This window comes from Oryctolagus cuniculus, chromosome 4, assembly GCF_051225735.1.
Source record: "Oryctolagus cuniculus isolate XC-2025 breed Fujian yellow rabbit chromosome 4, ASM5122573v1, whole genome shotgun sequence".
In the NCBI taxonomy this organism is placed as follows: Eukaryota; Metazoa; Chordata; class Mammalia; order Lagomorpha; family Leporidae; genus Oryctolagus; species Oryctolagus cuniculus.
Window position 1 is genome coordinate 124,250,231 of NC_142870.1, and position 11,976 is coordinate 124,262,206.

At 47.7% G+C, this 11,976-nt stretch overlaps 1 long non-coding RNA gene and 1 other non-coding gene across 11 annotated transcripts; both read left to right on the forward strand.

Annotated features, from left to right (window-relative positions):
* The first annotated feature begins 319 nt into the window (after positions 1-319).
* Positions 320-7,977, forward strand: LOC108177962 (uncharacterized). 10 transcript variants are annotated; one of them, XR_016232614.1, is made up of 5 exons: positions 329-399; positions 810-917; positions 3,858-4,080; positions 7,416-7,478; positions 7,633-7,977. It is a non-coding gene; the product is annotated as an uncharacterized LOC108177962 (long non-coding RNA). The 10 variants fall into 10 exon arrangements; XR_016232616.1 differs by lacking the exon at positions 3,858-4,080 and having other exon boundaries at positions 320-423; XR_016232609.1 differs by lacking the exon at positions 329-399 and having other exon boundaries at positions 779-917.
* Positions 7,152-7,278, forward strand: LOC127483069 (small nucleolar RNA SNORA31). Its single transcript, XR_007909037.2, has one exon. It is a non-coding gene; the product is annotated as a small nucleolar RNA SNORA31 (small nucleolar RNA).
* Positions 7,978-11,976: the final 3,999 nt, after the last annotated feature.

Below are 11,976 nucleotides of genomic sequence, written 5' to 3' on the forward strand. Positions count from 1 at the left end.
AAAATATGTAAGACACACACCATTTGATCTGTGCTTGCAGACTTTTGTGTACTTTGGCAGTGTTTTCATTGTACTTTTTTCAGGTGAACAGTTAGAGCCCCTGCATTCCTTGGACATAAATTCCTTATCTGAAAAAGCGGTCTTGGCTTGAAGAAAAACACTCAGCCCATTATCTAACATTGTACCTAAAACAAGGTTTAAACAATTTTCTCCTACGTATCCTCACTTTCCTAAGCACCCAGTAGTGTGCCCCTCTCACCAACAGCAAAAATAGAAAAGCCACACACAGTCGCCCAGCCTGGGTGGGTGGGTGGGTGGGTGGGGAGGATGGGGGAGTGGCCCAAGGCTGGACGACGAGGAGCCATCATCTTTTGTGGCTGTCGCGCCGAGGAAAGTTAGGTCGCCATAGCAGCCTTGAAATGAGTTATGCGCTCACGGATGGATAGGGCCGGGGGCGGGGGAGTGACGAGGGGGACCGGAAAACATTAAGTGTCCTCGGGTACTTGCGGGAGATGCTTTCCTGGCTTTTGCACACGGAGGGCGAGGCAAAGTTTGGAGGCAGATGACGCGCCGGGCGCTCCCCTCCTTCCGCGGCTCGCCCAGCCCCCGGGTAACCGGGCGGAGACTGCGCACGTCCGCGTGTGGGGCGGGGGAGGTGGCAGAAGCGGAGGAAAGGACGGAGGGGACGAGCTCCGGGAGGAAAATGAGGCTGTGGCGTGTGGGAGCCCGGAGCGCAAAATAGGCTGGTGCTGGAGCGAGAACAGGAAGGGGTGTGTGTGTGTGTGTGATGTGTGTGTTTCCCTTTTTAGATCTTTTCATTCAGGAGGCGTCTCCGTGGAGACTGAGGAGGTGCTAGGAGTCCCCTGGGGTGCTGTCAGCGCCGCTTGCTGAGTTTCTGCGGAAGAGTGAAATACGAGGTAAAGCACACGCCTCCTGGCAGCTCCCCGGGGCCAGAGGCGGGGCCCGGGAGGAGTGGGGGAGGGGAGCGGGACCCCCTTGGCCGGAGCAGGCTGAAGCTTACAAATGGGGGTCTGTCCGCACACTCTCCGCGCGGCCGCGCCAGCACCGGTGTCCGGAAGCGAGCCTGGAGAGTCGTGTGCTTCCCTCAGTTCCAGGGCACAGCTGGACCGAGCCGCCTCAAGCTGTGCTCTCTCACCTTCCTTGTTTCTGACAGACCCCAAAGCCCCCGCCCCACCCCCGACTCCAAGAAGGGCCATTTCAGGGACGCCACTCGGGAAACCCCGGTGCCTTTGAAGGACTGCAGACATCCTATGCGCTGACAAAAACTCATCTCATCCTTCGGTCCATTCTCCGGCAGGGACCGCCTGCCAGGGGGTTGCGACCGGGAGCCACCGGCGAGGAGGCAGCCGGTGGGGTTGAAATGCCACACTTGCATTTGCAACAGCCTAGTTTGCGAGGCTTTTTCAATGCAAATGTGAAGTACTCCATCTGCGTTCCGGCTTCTCTGCTCCTATTTATAGCGTGGCTTCTGGAGAAAGTCTGCTCCATGTTGAAAAAAGCAAAACCCTGATAAACAAACATTTGGAACACAGACACTTTAAATTGTCGTATAGCCTCTGGAAATGCCACTTAGTTACCACAACAAACATTTCTTGTGCATTCCATGCTAGGCTTGGGAACACTGGCAGCGCCTTCATAAACGGCATCACTGCTGTTTGTGCTATGGGGTGCCTCTTCCATGTGCCCCGACAGGGCCAGGCGTGCCATCGCATCAGATAGAATATGATTACCTCTTTAATTCTCTTTCCTTCTGCTTAAACCAAACAGGAGGTCTCACTTGGGAGCTAATAGATCTTTAACACCTTTCTAATACTTCTTTGTCACTATTGTTAGCGTTACCGGCAAAAGTATAGAGCTTCAGGCAGTTTTCCGGCTAGAACTGATTTCCTTTGCTTTGTTTTTATTGCATTTATTTTTATCTTTAACTTCTGTTTTTGGCCACTGATACCGATTTTTTTCCCTTATGTTGTGATTGTGTATTTTAAAAATAAATTAGAGCCAGAAATAAAAGATCTATTTAAAAAAAGATATAACGACAATGTTGTACTAACATGGTAAAAGCGTAACCAAAAATGTGGGAAGCACAGCTCACACTTCGAACATCATGCTAAAGAAAAGTGCTCAGAGCAAGCTTTTTTTTTTTTTTAAGATTTATTTATTCATTTGAAAGAGTTACAGAGAGGCAGAGACAGAGATCTTCCATCTGAAGTAGGTGGGTTAAAAATTGATGAGGCTAAAATTGATTAGGTTTGTGAGCTTCACCAAGCCCCTGTGTGACTCTACCTGGCCACACCTGAGTGCCCACTGGCCAATCAGGTTAATTAACCACTCCCCTTTGGAAGTGGGTTAAAAGCCTGGGACAGGGTGTGGCCCCTCTCTTTCCCCTGGCCTCTAGCCAGGAGGGGGCTGGCTGTAGCGTGGCCTTTGGGTTATTTAGGGGGTTCACTTACCATTTGGCTGCAACGACCCTGAGCTAGGCCTATCTGAAGCCAGGAACCTGGAGCTTCTTCTGGGTCTCCTACTTGGGTGCAGGGACCCAATGACTTGGATTATCTTTTGTTGCTTTCCCAGGCACATTAGCAGAGAGTTGGATTGGAACTGGAGTAGCCAGGACTCGAACCGGCACCCATATAGGATGCTGGCAATGTAGGCAGTGGCTTTACACGCCATGCCATAGCACCAGCCCCCAGAGCAAGCTTGTTAAAGCACTGTTTCATGCTTTTTGTTTTGGATTTTGCTTTTAATAATTTGCATTTATCACAGACCAATCACTTTTGTAGAATATGAAGGTACTTCAAAAAGTACATGGTAAATGGAATGTTTTAAATGTTTTACATAATGAGCGGGGTCAGCATTGTCGCCATAACAGGTTGCTGCCTGCATCCCATAGGGTGCTAGTTCGAGTCCCAGCTGCTGCACTTTCAATCCAGCTCTCTGCTGTGGCCTGGGAAAGCAGCAGAAGATGGCCCAAGTGCTTGGGCCTCTGCACCAATATGGGAGACCCAGAAGAAGCTCCTGGCTCCTGGCTTTGGCCTCAACCAGCCCAGGTCCTTGCGGCCATTTGGGGAGTGAGCTAGCAGATGGAAGATCTGTCTCTCTGACTCTCCCTCTCTTTGTAACTCTGTCTTTCAAATAAATAAATCCTAAAAAAAAAAAAAATATGCTGGCGCCGTGGCTCACTAGGCTAATCCTCCGCCTTGCAGCGCTGGCACACCGGGTTCTAATCCCGGTCGGGGCGCTGGATTCTGTCCCGGTTGCCCCTCTTCCAGGCCAGCTCTCTGCTGTGGCCAGGGAGTGCAGTGGATGCACCCCATGGGAGACCAGAATAAGTACCTGGCTCCTGCCATTGGATCAGCGTGGTGCACCGGCCGCAGCGTGCCAGCCACAGCGGCCATTGGAGGGTGAACCAACATCAAAAAGGAAGACCTTTCTCTCCATCTCTCTCTCTCACTGTCTACTCTGCCTGTCAAAAAAAAAAAAAAAGATATGAGCATTTCCCATGAACTTTTTGAAGACCCCTCATATAATTTTTTTAAAAGATGGACTTGAGCCATCCTCTGCTGCTTTCCCAGGCACATTAGCAGGAAGTTGGGTCAGAGGTAGAGCATCTGGGACTCAAATTGGCGCCCATATGGGATGCCGACACTGCAGGCTGCGGCTTTACCTTCTACACCACAATGCCCACCCCCACATAATTTAAAAGTGCTTTCCTACAAATATTATCATGTTTTTGGCTTTAAGGGCTATGACAAGTTGATGTAAAGATTTCTCAATGCTGACTTTCTGTTTCTGCACTTGTCACACACCTGTAACAATCCTTTAATGTGGTCACGCAGGGAGCTAGTGAGCGAAGAGGAGTGGAGAAATTGCCAGCAGCCACACTGCCGTGGTCCCACAAGGCACAAACCCCACCCCCTTCTGTGCCGATCCCACAAGGCTACAGGCTCAGCACGCCCCTTCTCCATCACGGCCAAGATTCCAGAATGACCACTGGTATGCTGCAGCCTCATGTGGAGATGCTGCGACACCTCTGGGATTCCCAAAGAAAAGGACAGGAAGGTGGGCAGTACTAAAGTCCCACCCTGACCTCACTCTGAATATTCACTCGGGCCACTGGCCCTTTCCCTATGTGGGACAACCTCGACTTTTATGCCGCTCTTTTTCCAGGAGAGACGTGTGTGTACTCGTGTCTGAGTGTGTCCTAACTTTTAAATAAACTGTGCTTTTCTGTACACCTTTGTCTCCTTGACTCCTTTCACAAAGGAGTAAGTGCAGCCAGGCCCGCTGCTTACAGCACCGTCACAGACCAGGACTGGCTCCCCGCTCTGAGCAGCTCTGTGTTAGGCGGGAGAAGGTGAAGTCTGCCTTAACCAGGTGAAGCAGGTTAATTCCGAAGACAGTACAGAGGGGGATGTTGGCCTAATCAAAGCTGTGTGGCCTAATGAAAAGCAGGAAGCCATTAAGTGGTTTCTTTCTTTCTTTTTCTTTTTTAAGATAGATTTATTTATTTGAAAGTCAGAGTTACACAGAGAGAGAAGGAGAGGCAAAGAGAGAGAGAGAGGTCTTCCATCCGTTGGTTCATTCCCCAATTGGCCGCAACAGCTGGAGCTGCACTGATCCAAAGCCAGGAACCAGGAGCTTCTTCTGGGTCTCCCACATGGGTGCAGAGGCCCAAGGACTTGGACCATCCTCTACTGCTTTCCCAGGCCATAGCAGAGAGCTGGATCAGAAGTGAGCAGCTGGGTCTTGAACCAGCGCCCATATGGGATGCTGGCGCTTCAGGCCAGGGCGTTAACCTCAAGTGGTTTTATTTTAAGTGACATCTAGACGTCTGTCATTTAGCCAACAGACGATATCTACTACATGAGAGATACTGCATGAAAGTGGGGCTATAGGAATGATACGGGGGAAATAGGCAGAAGATTAGATGAGCTGAAAGATTTTGTTCCTAATTTCTGTGTAGATAAGTATTGCAACTCCACCCCATTACTTTTTTTTTTTTTTTAAAGATTCATTTATTTTATCTGAAAGAGTTAGGGGGTGGAGAGAGAGAGAGAGGGAGAGAGACCATCTGCTGCTTCTCTGCTGGTTCTCTCCCCAAATGGCCACATGGCCAGCTGGGCCAGACTGAAGCCAGGAGCCAGGAGCTTCTTCTGGGTCTCCCACGAGAGTGGGGGGACCCAAGCACTTGGGCCATCTTCTGCTGCTTTCCCAGATGCATCAGCAGGGACCTGGATCGGAAGTGGAGCAGCTGGGTCTCCAACTGGTGCCCATAGGGGATGTGAGCGCTGCAGGCAGTGGCTTCACCCGCTATGATACAGTGCCAGCCCTCACCCCCTTACTTGTTAATCCAGTGCACCCACCTTCCCATGATGCACCTGCTTTTGCTATACCAGATGGAAGAGACACCACTATGGCCGTATGGGAGTTAAACTCCATCTGGAGTTCCAGTGAAACTCCCAGAGAGCCTCCTGCACGCTAAGCCCACCCAAGTGCCACCTCACTTGTACATTCAGTGAGGGGACCATCATCTCCCCATAAGGGGAACTGTCCCACGGTGGGGTGGCCCTTTTTTGCCTGTGGCTCCCTGACCTTGTTGGTCCTTCTTGGTCTCCTCCCATGCATGAACTCTCCTCACGTGCAGCACCCTGGCCCACTCATGACGGGTCTCTCTGCATGCGGGGTTGCCCACACTCACACGTGAAGGTATATTTATTCTCTTGCTTTTAAACTAATCCTGGTCTCACTTGTATATCACTTTTGCCTCTGCTCTGAATTCTTATCACTCTGGGGGCAGGAACCTGGAATAAAAATTAAGATATACACTCCCATATCATAGAGAAGTTGAAAATAAGGATGAGGCTGGCGCTGTGGCATAGCAGGTTAAGTTTCCTCTTGTGGCACTGGCATCCCATATGGGTGCCAGTTTGGGTCCTGGCTGCTCTACTTCCTATCCACCTCCTTGCTTATGGCCTGGGAAAGCAGTAGAAGATGGCCCAAGTGCTTAGGAGTGCTGCACCCACATGGGAGACCTGGAAGAAGCTCCTGGCTCCTGGCTCCTGGCTCTGGCTCAGCCCAGCTCTGGCTGTTTCTGCTATCTGGCAAGTGAACCAGTAATGGAAGACTTCTCTCTTTGTCCTTCTCTGTTTGTAACTCTGCCTCTCAAACAAATACATCCAAAAAAAAAAAAAATGACTATAATAAGAGATGCGTAAAAACAAATCTATAAATGAATTAATGAACCTAAGTGGGGGAAAAAGGCAATTCAAAAGTCAGGACTTATAATACAAAACAATCATTTGTTAGTAACAGTTAACATTCTGAACATATTAGAAATGATCCTTGCTTTGTCCCAGCCTAGTGCACTTCCTTGTTCCCTAATGCTTTGGAGAGCCATCCCTCAGGCAAGTAGAGGAGATGGGGATAGCTGTCCCCAGATCAAACAACCGGAGGCTGGTTCATTAGCAAAGGTTTCTAGGATCCCCCTGAGGGACCCATCTTGATGTGAATCTAATAAAGAATGATTAGTTTTCTGATTTTCCTGAAGACAAGTAGGAGTATAAAAATTTGTCAACCAGAATTCACAAATGCAAAGTAAGAAGTATGCATTTCGACAGTTCTTTGCTTGGATTATCTTGGACTGCCACTACAATCTGATGAACAGATCTGCTGGTTCCAGTCAAGTGGAAAATCCCCTTGGCTCTTGTACTCTTCAGAGAATCACTTTTCCCAGAGTGGACTGGATCTGGGGCTGCCCATGGCCAAGTATAAAATAGAAAAACAAACCATTTGCGATAGTACATGAGATGGAGTCTGGGGGAAGAAACAAACTATGAAAAATTTCCCAATCTTAAGGGAATCTTCTACGTGTGAAGCCAAGTATTGTTTGGATTATGAAACAAAAAGAAGGTAATATGTAAATTAACCTGCAAGGATTTTGTGATTTGGATTTTGTAGTTTTGGAACCAAAACATTTATATGAAAGGGTTATACAGTGTGAGTGAAATACAACAAAAACTACAAAGAAAGGACAAGATCAATTGTCAAATTCACTCATTCATTCCAAAAGGTATTTATTGAGTGCCTGCCACATGCTAGGTGCTGTTACAGGTCAATCAAGACAGAAGTTTATGCATCCACAATAGACCTTGGAGAATTTGCTGTTGTTATTTTGGTTTGCACTAGGATGCCAAAGAAAAATCCTTGCACTTTCTGTCTGTCTTTGTGGCAGCCCAGATTGAATTGGGGAATACATTTGTAGAAAAAAAAAAAAAAAAAGAAATTTGCTCACATAGGGTTCATGTTCCAGTGGATAAAATAGACAAAACAAGTTAATCAAATATAGAGCATATTAAATATTGATGACTGCAATAGATTTTTTTGTCTTCCATTAGATTTGACATCATATAACAACAGAGAAAAATGAAAACATGAAAACAGAAGATATAGTATGTAAGGTAGTGTGCGAGGGGGGGAAGTGCCAGTAGGCTGCCCTTTCGTGGGTTCCCCCTTGATGTCCCAAACACCAAGGCCTCATGATGCTTCCCCAGTCATTTTATGGACCAATAGATCTGATTGTATTTTTTTTTTTTTTAAATACTGGCGTTTTAGGACATGGCCAAGCCTGGGTGAAGGGAGCTCAGAGCAGACCACTACATGTCACACAGCCTAGGCATGTGCAGAAGATTCACGTGGAGGAGCCACAGAAGCCAGAACAGGAGACCTGAGCACACCACCAGAGCCCTTGCAGAAGGAAGAGTTCCCTTAGACATTTCCTTGCTGGCCTGAGCCCGACTTCTCCAATCAAAACTTGCCTTGCTGAGCATTCCCCCACACCAGCTTTCTCCTACCTAATCCATAAGGCTCTTCCCAGCCCCCTAGTTGGAAAGGCAGATTTGAGTCAGAGTCTCCTGCCTCCTTGCTCACAAGCAATAATAAAGCCTTTCTCTTTTCAAAGGACCGGCCTCATGGATAGTGATTGGGAGTGGCTGGAGATTTCTCTTGTCATAGGATAGCCTGGGAAAACCTGACTAAGAAGGTACCAATTAAGTAAAGGCATGAAAAAGTTGAGGAGTGAGCATTGGTGTTATCTGGGCTAAGAGTGTTCTGGGCAGAGGGAACAGCAGGTGCAAAGGCCCTGAGGCAGGAGCGTGCCTAGAGAGTTCCAGGGACCAAACAATGGGCCAGGGTGAGAAAAGCACAATAGGTAAGGGAGAGGGCTTTACGAATTGAGGTCAAAGAGGCAACCAGGGGGTCAGGAGATGTGAAAAGGAGTTTCTTGGTCACTGTAGTGACTTTGGATTTCTTTAGAATAAGGTGAGTAGCCACTGGAGAATTTTAAACAGCGAAATAACAATGTTTTGCCTGAGTCTTTAGAGGATCATACCAACTGCTGGGTTGACAATGGATCTTAGAGGAACGAGAATAAAAGCAAGGAGACCAGTGCCATGAGCAAGTCAGAGATGATGGCAATTTGGACCAGAAAGGCAGCAATAGAAGTGCTGAGAAGTGGCCAGATTCAGGGTAAATTTGAGAGCATGAAACAAATAAAGCATTAATGGTGTTGCCAAACCTACATGGATTCTTCTCTTTCCACCCCCAGGCCCTCAGTTGCCAGGCATTAGCACGTAGTGGACCCTCAATAACGAGTTCATGGATAAAGGAATGGGCTTTGCCTCCTCTACCAGAAGAAAAAACTTTGAGAGGATAGATTTGGGGTGTGGTGAGAATGAGAATTAAGTTTTGGAAATGTTGAATTTAAGGGAATTATTGGCATCAATAATTATAGGCAGCTGGATTTCCAAATCAAGAGTTCAGTGGAGGATTCTAGACCACATTTATAAATCTGGGAATCATCAGTGTTGAGATGACATTTACAGCATGAGATGAGATCACCAAAGAGTTAATGCACATAAGAATGACACTGACATTTACATGTGGAGGTTAGAAAGAACTAGAGGGGCTGGCACTGGGACATAATAAGTTGAGCCTCTGCCTGCAGTGCCGGCATCCCATATGGGTGCCGATTTGAGTCCTGGCTGCTCCACCTCTGATCCAATTTCCAACTAATGGCCTGGGAAAGCCATGGAAGATGGTCTAAGTACTTGGGCCCCTGTACCCACTTGGGAGACCTGAAAGAAGCTCCTGGCTCCTGGCTTTGGTCTGGCCCAGCTCCAGCCGTTGTGGCCACTTGGGGAGTGAACCAGCAGATGGAAGACCTCTCTCTCTGTCTCTCCCTCTCTCTGTTTGCAACTCTTTCTCTCAAATAAACAAATCTTTTAAAAAGAAAGCAAGAACGAATGAATGAATAAACCAGAAAAGACCAAGACAACAAAAAGAGCAATTAGAAGCAAGGTAGGAGACAAAGCAGGCACGCTTGGTATCCTGGAAGCTGAATGATCAACCCTGAGGATCTGCCAATATCAATGCTGCTCATGGGCCAAATAAGATAAAGACCAAGATCCAACCATTTCATGCAGATTTTGACAAAAGCACTAGGAGAGTTGAGGACCAAAGCCCAATTACAGTAAGCTCCACACGGGGGTGGGGGGGAGAAATTGGGGACAGCTACAGGTAACTCTTTTCCAGGAGTTTTGTTATAAAAGGAAGGAGAGAAACAGAGGGAGTAGGAGAATCGAGACAGATTCTATTTGTTCTGCATTCTGTAGACTGATGAGAGATGCGGGCTGGTGGAAAAGATCTAGTGGGAAAGGAAGGGTTCATGTCACAGGACAGAGGAGAATCCCTGGCGAGATGTCCCTGACCAGGGAAGAAATGGCAGCATCTACCACGCACTCAGCGGGGTTGGTCCTTCTTAGATTCGTGCCCAGGAACAGAAATGAAGGCAGAGTTTGGATGCCTTTGCTGGTGGTGGGAGATATGCTGGTGGAAGCTTGGAGAAAAATTCTAATTGTTTCCATGCCCTCGGTGTAATAGGAAGCCAAGGGGAAGAAGGTTCATAGAATGAAGGGAAGGTGTGAAATAGTTGTCTGGGAGAGTGGACATGGACAGGGGAACGCAGCACACTTCACAGGCTTTTAAGGAAACCCTGGTGACTTAGGATGAGGAATTTGTATAACGTTCTGCAGTTTAAAAATCGTGTTACCTCATCCTGAGGTCTACCTGCCAGAAAGACAGGACGAGGATTATTGCCCCAACTTCCAGATGAGGAAATTGCTGTTCTGAGAGAGTCTGTGACTTGCCAAGGTCACCTAACTAGTTAGTGAGGAGCAGTGTGACCCAGTTCCTCGACACGTGGTGTGGTTATTTCACTCTGTGCTGCCCAAGGGCCGGGGCTGCTGTGAGGGCAGAGATGGAAGAGTTTTCAAGGTCACAGTGGCCCAGAGAAGCTACATGGACGGGTGGGAACTAGAAGCAGCCAGATTTTCAGGTGAAGAGCAACAGGGAAGGTGAACCAAGCTGGATAGGAACCGTGAAAAAAACAAAAAGTGTAAGGCGTGACTGATGGACAGGGGATATATCCATTTGGCAAGGCACAATTCCAAAGTGGTGTCGCTGAGGCTCGACTCAGCCTCTTGATTTTTTTTTTTTTTTTGGAGCCAACATTTAAAAGTTCATAAAATTTTGCTTAAAAAACCCAGATTTGTAGCATCCGTTGAATAAGCAGAACACCGGGCAACCCTGGGCCCAAATTTTTTCAGGGCAATGGGTGCCTTTTTCCTTTAAATAGGATATATACTCTTCAGTTTGTCACAGTCCCTACTGTCATTACTGTTATTTATGTAAGTCCCATATTATCCACTTCCATGACTTTCTAAACTGAAAATATAGATCAAAATCAAACATGAATTCTAGGGACTGGCGCTGTGGCATAGTGGGTAAATCTGCTGCCTACAGTGCTGGCTTCCATATGGGTGCCAGTTTGAGTCCTGGCTGCTCCATTTCCAATCCAGCTCTCTACGGTGGCCTGGGAAAGCAGTGGAAGATGGCCCAAGTCCCTGTGCCCCTGCACCCGCTTGGGAGACCCAGAAGAAGCTCCTGGCTCCTGGCTTCAGATCGGCACAGCTCCGGCCATTATGGTCAATTGGGGAGTGAACCAGAGGATGGAAGACCTCTCTCTCTCTGCCTCTCCTCTCTCTGTGTAACTCTGACTTTCATATAAATAAATAAATCTTTAAAAAAATGAATTCTAAGCTGGAGAATTCTGTCTTCATTCCATAGCAAAGCCATTCATAATTTTTGAGTAGGATAATCAAGGCTTAAAAAGAGCTCTTTCAAAAATGATCTGAAGTTGGGAATGAGGAGAGGAGAGGAGAAGTAGGGGCCTGCTAAAGAGATGACGTCACATCTCATTGGCCAGTGCTATGATGTGAATATGTCCCCACGGATTCATATGTTGAAACTCGATTACCAATATGATGGCACAAAGAGGCCTTTGGGGATGATTAGGGCATGAGGGCAGAGTCCTCATGAATGGGATTAGCAACTTCACAAAAGAGGTTGAGGGGAGCACCCTAGGCACTTTTGCCCTTCTGCCTACTGCCATGCAAGGACACAGCATGTGTCCTCCAGGAAGCAAAGTTCCAGGTGCTAGCTCAGAAGCAGAGAGGCCAGTCCCTCAACTAGACACTGAGCCTGCTGGTGCCTTGGTCTTGGATTTCCCTGTCTTCAGAACTGTGACAAAATAAATTACTGTACTATATATATTACCTAGTCACAGATATTTTGTTATAGCATCACAAATGAACTCGAATACCTAGGGAAATGGGACCCGTGGCCTTTGAGCATACCAAGGAGGTAGGAGTGAGCCATGGCTCTAGAATGGTTGGGCCTGTCCTACAGGCAGGGTCAACAGGTTAGGTTAGCTGGCTCAGAGCCTGGAGAGGTTCCTTGAAGTAGAGAGATAGAAGGGATTGGCCTACCAGTCGGAATGGAACCACCTAAGAGGTAAGGTAGTTCTGGCTGGGTAGGTAAAGGCTGCGCCAAGGTCATGGC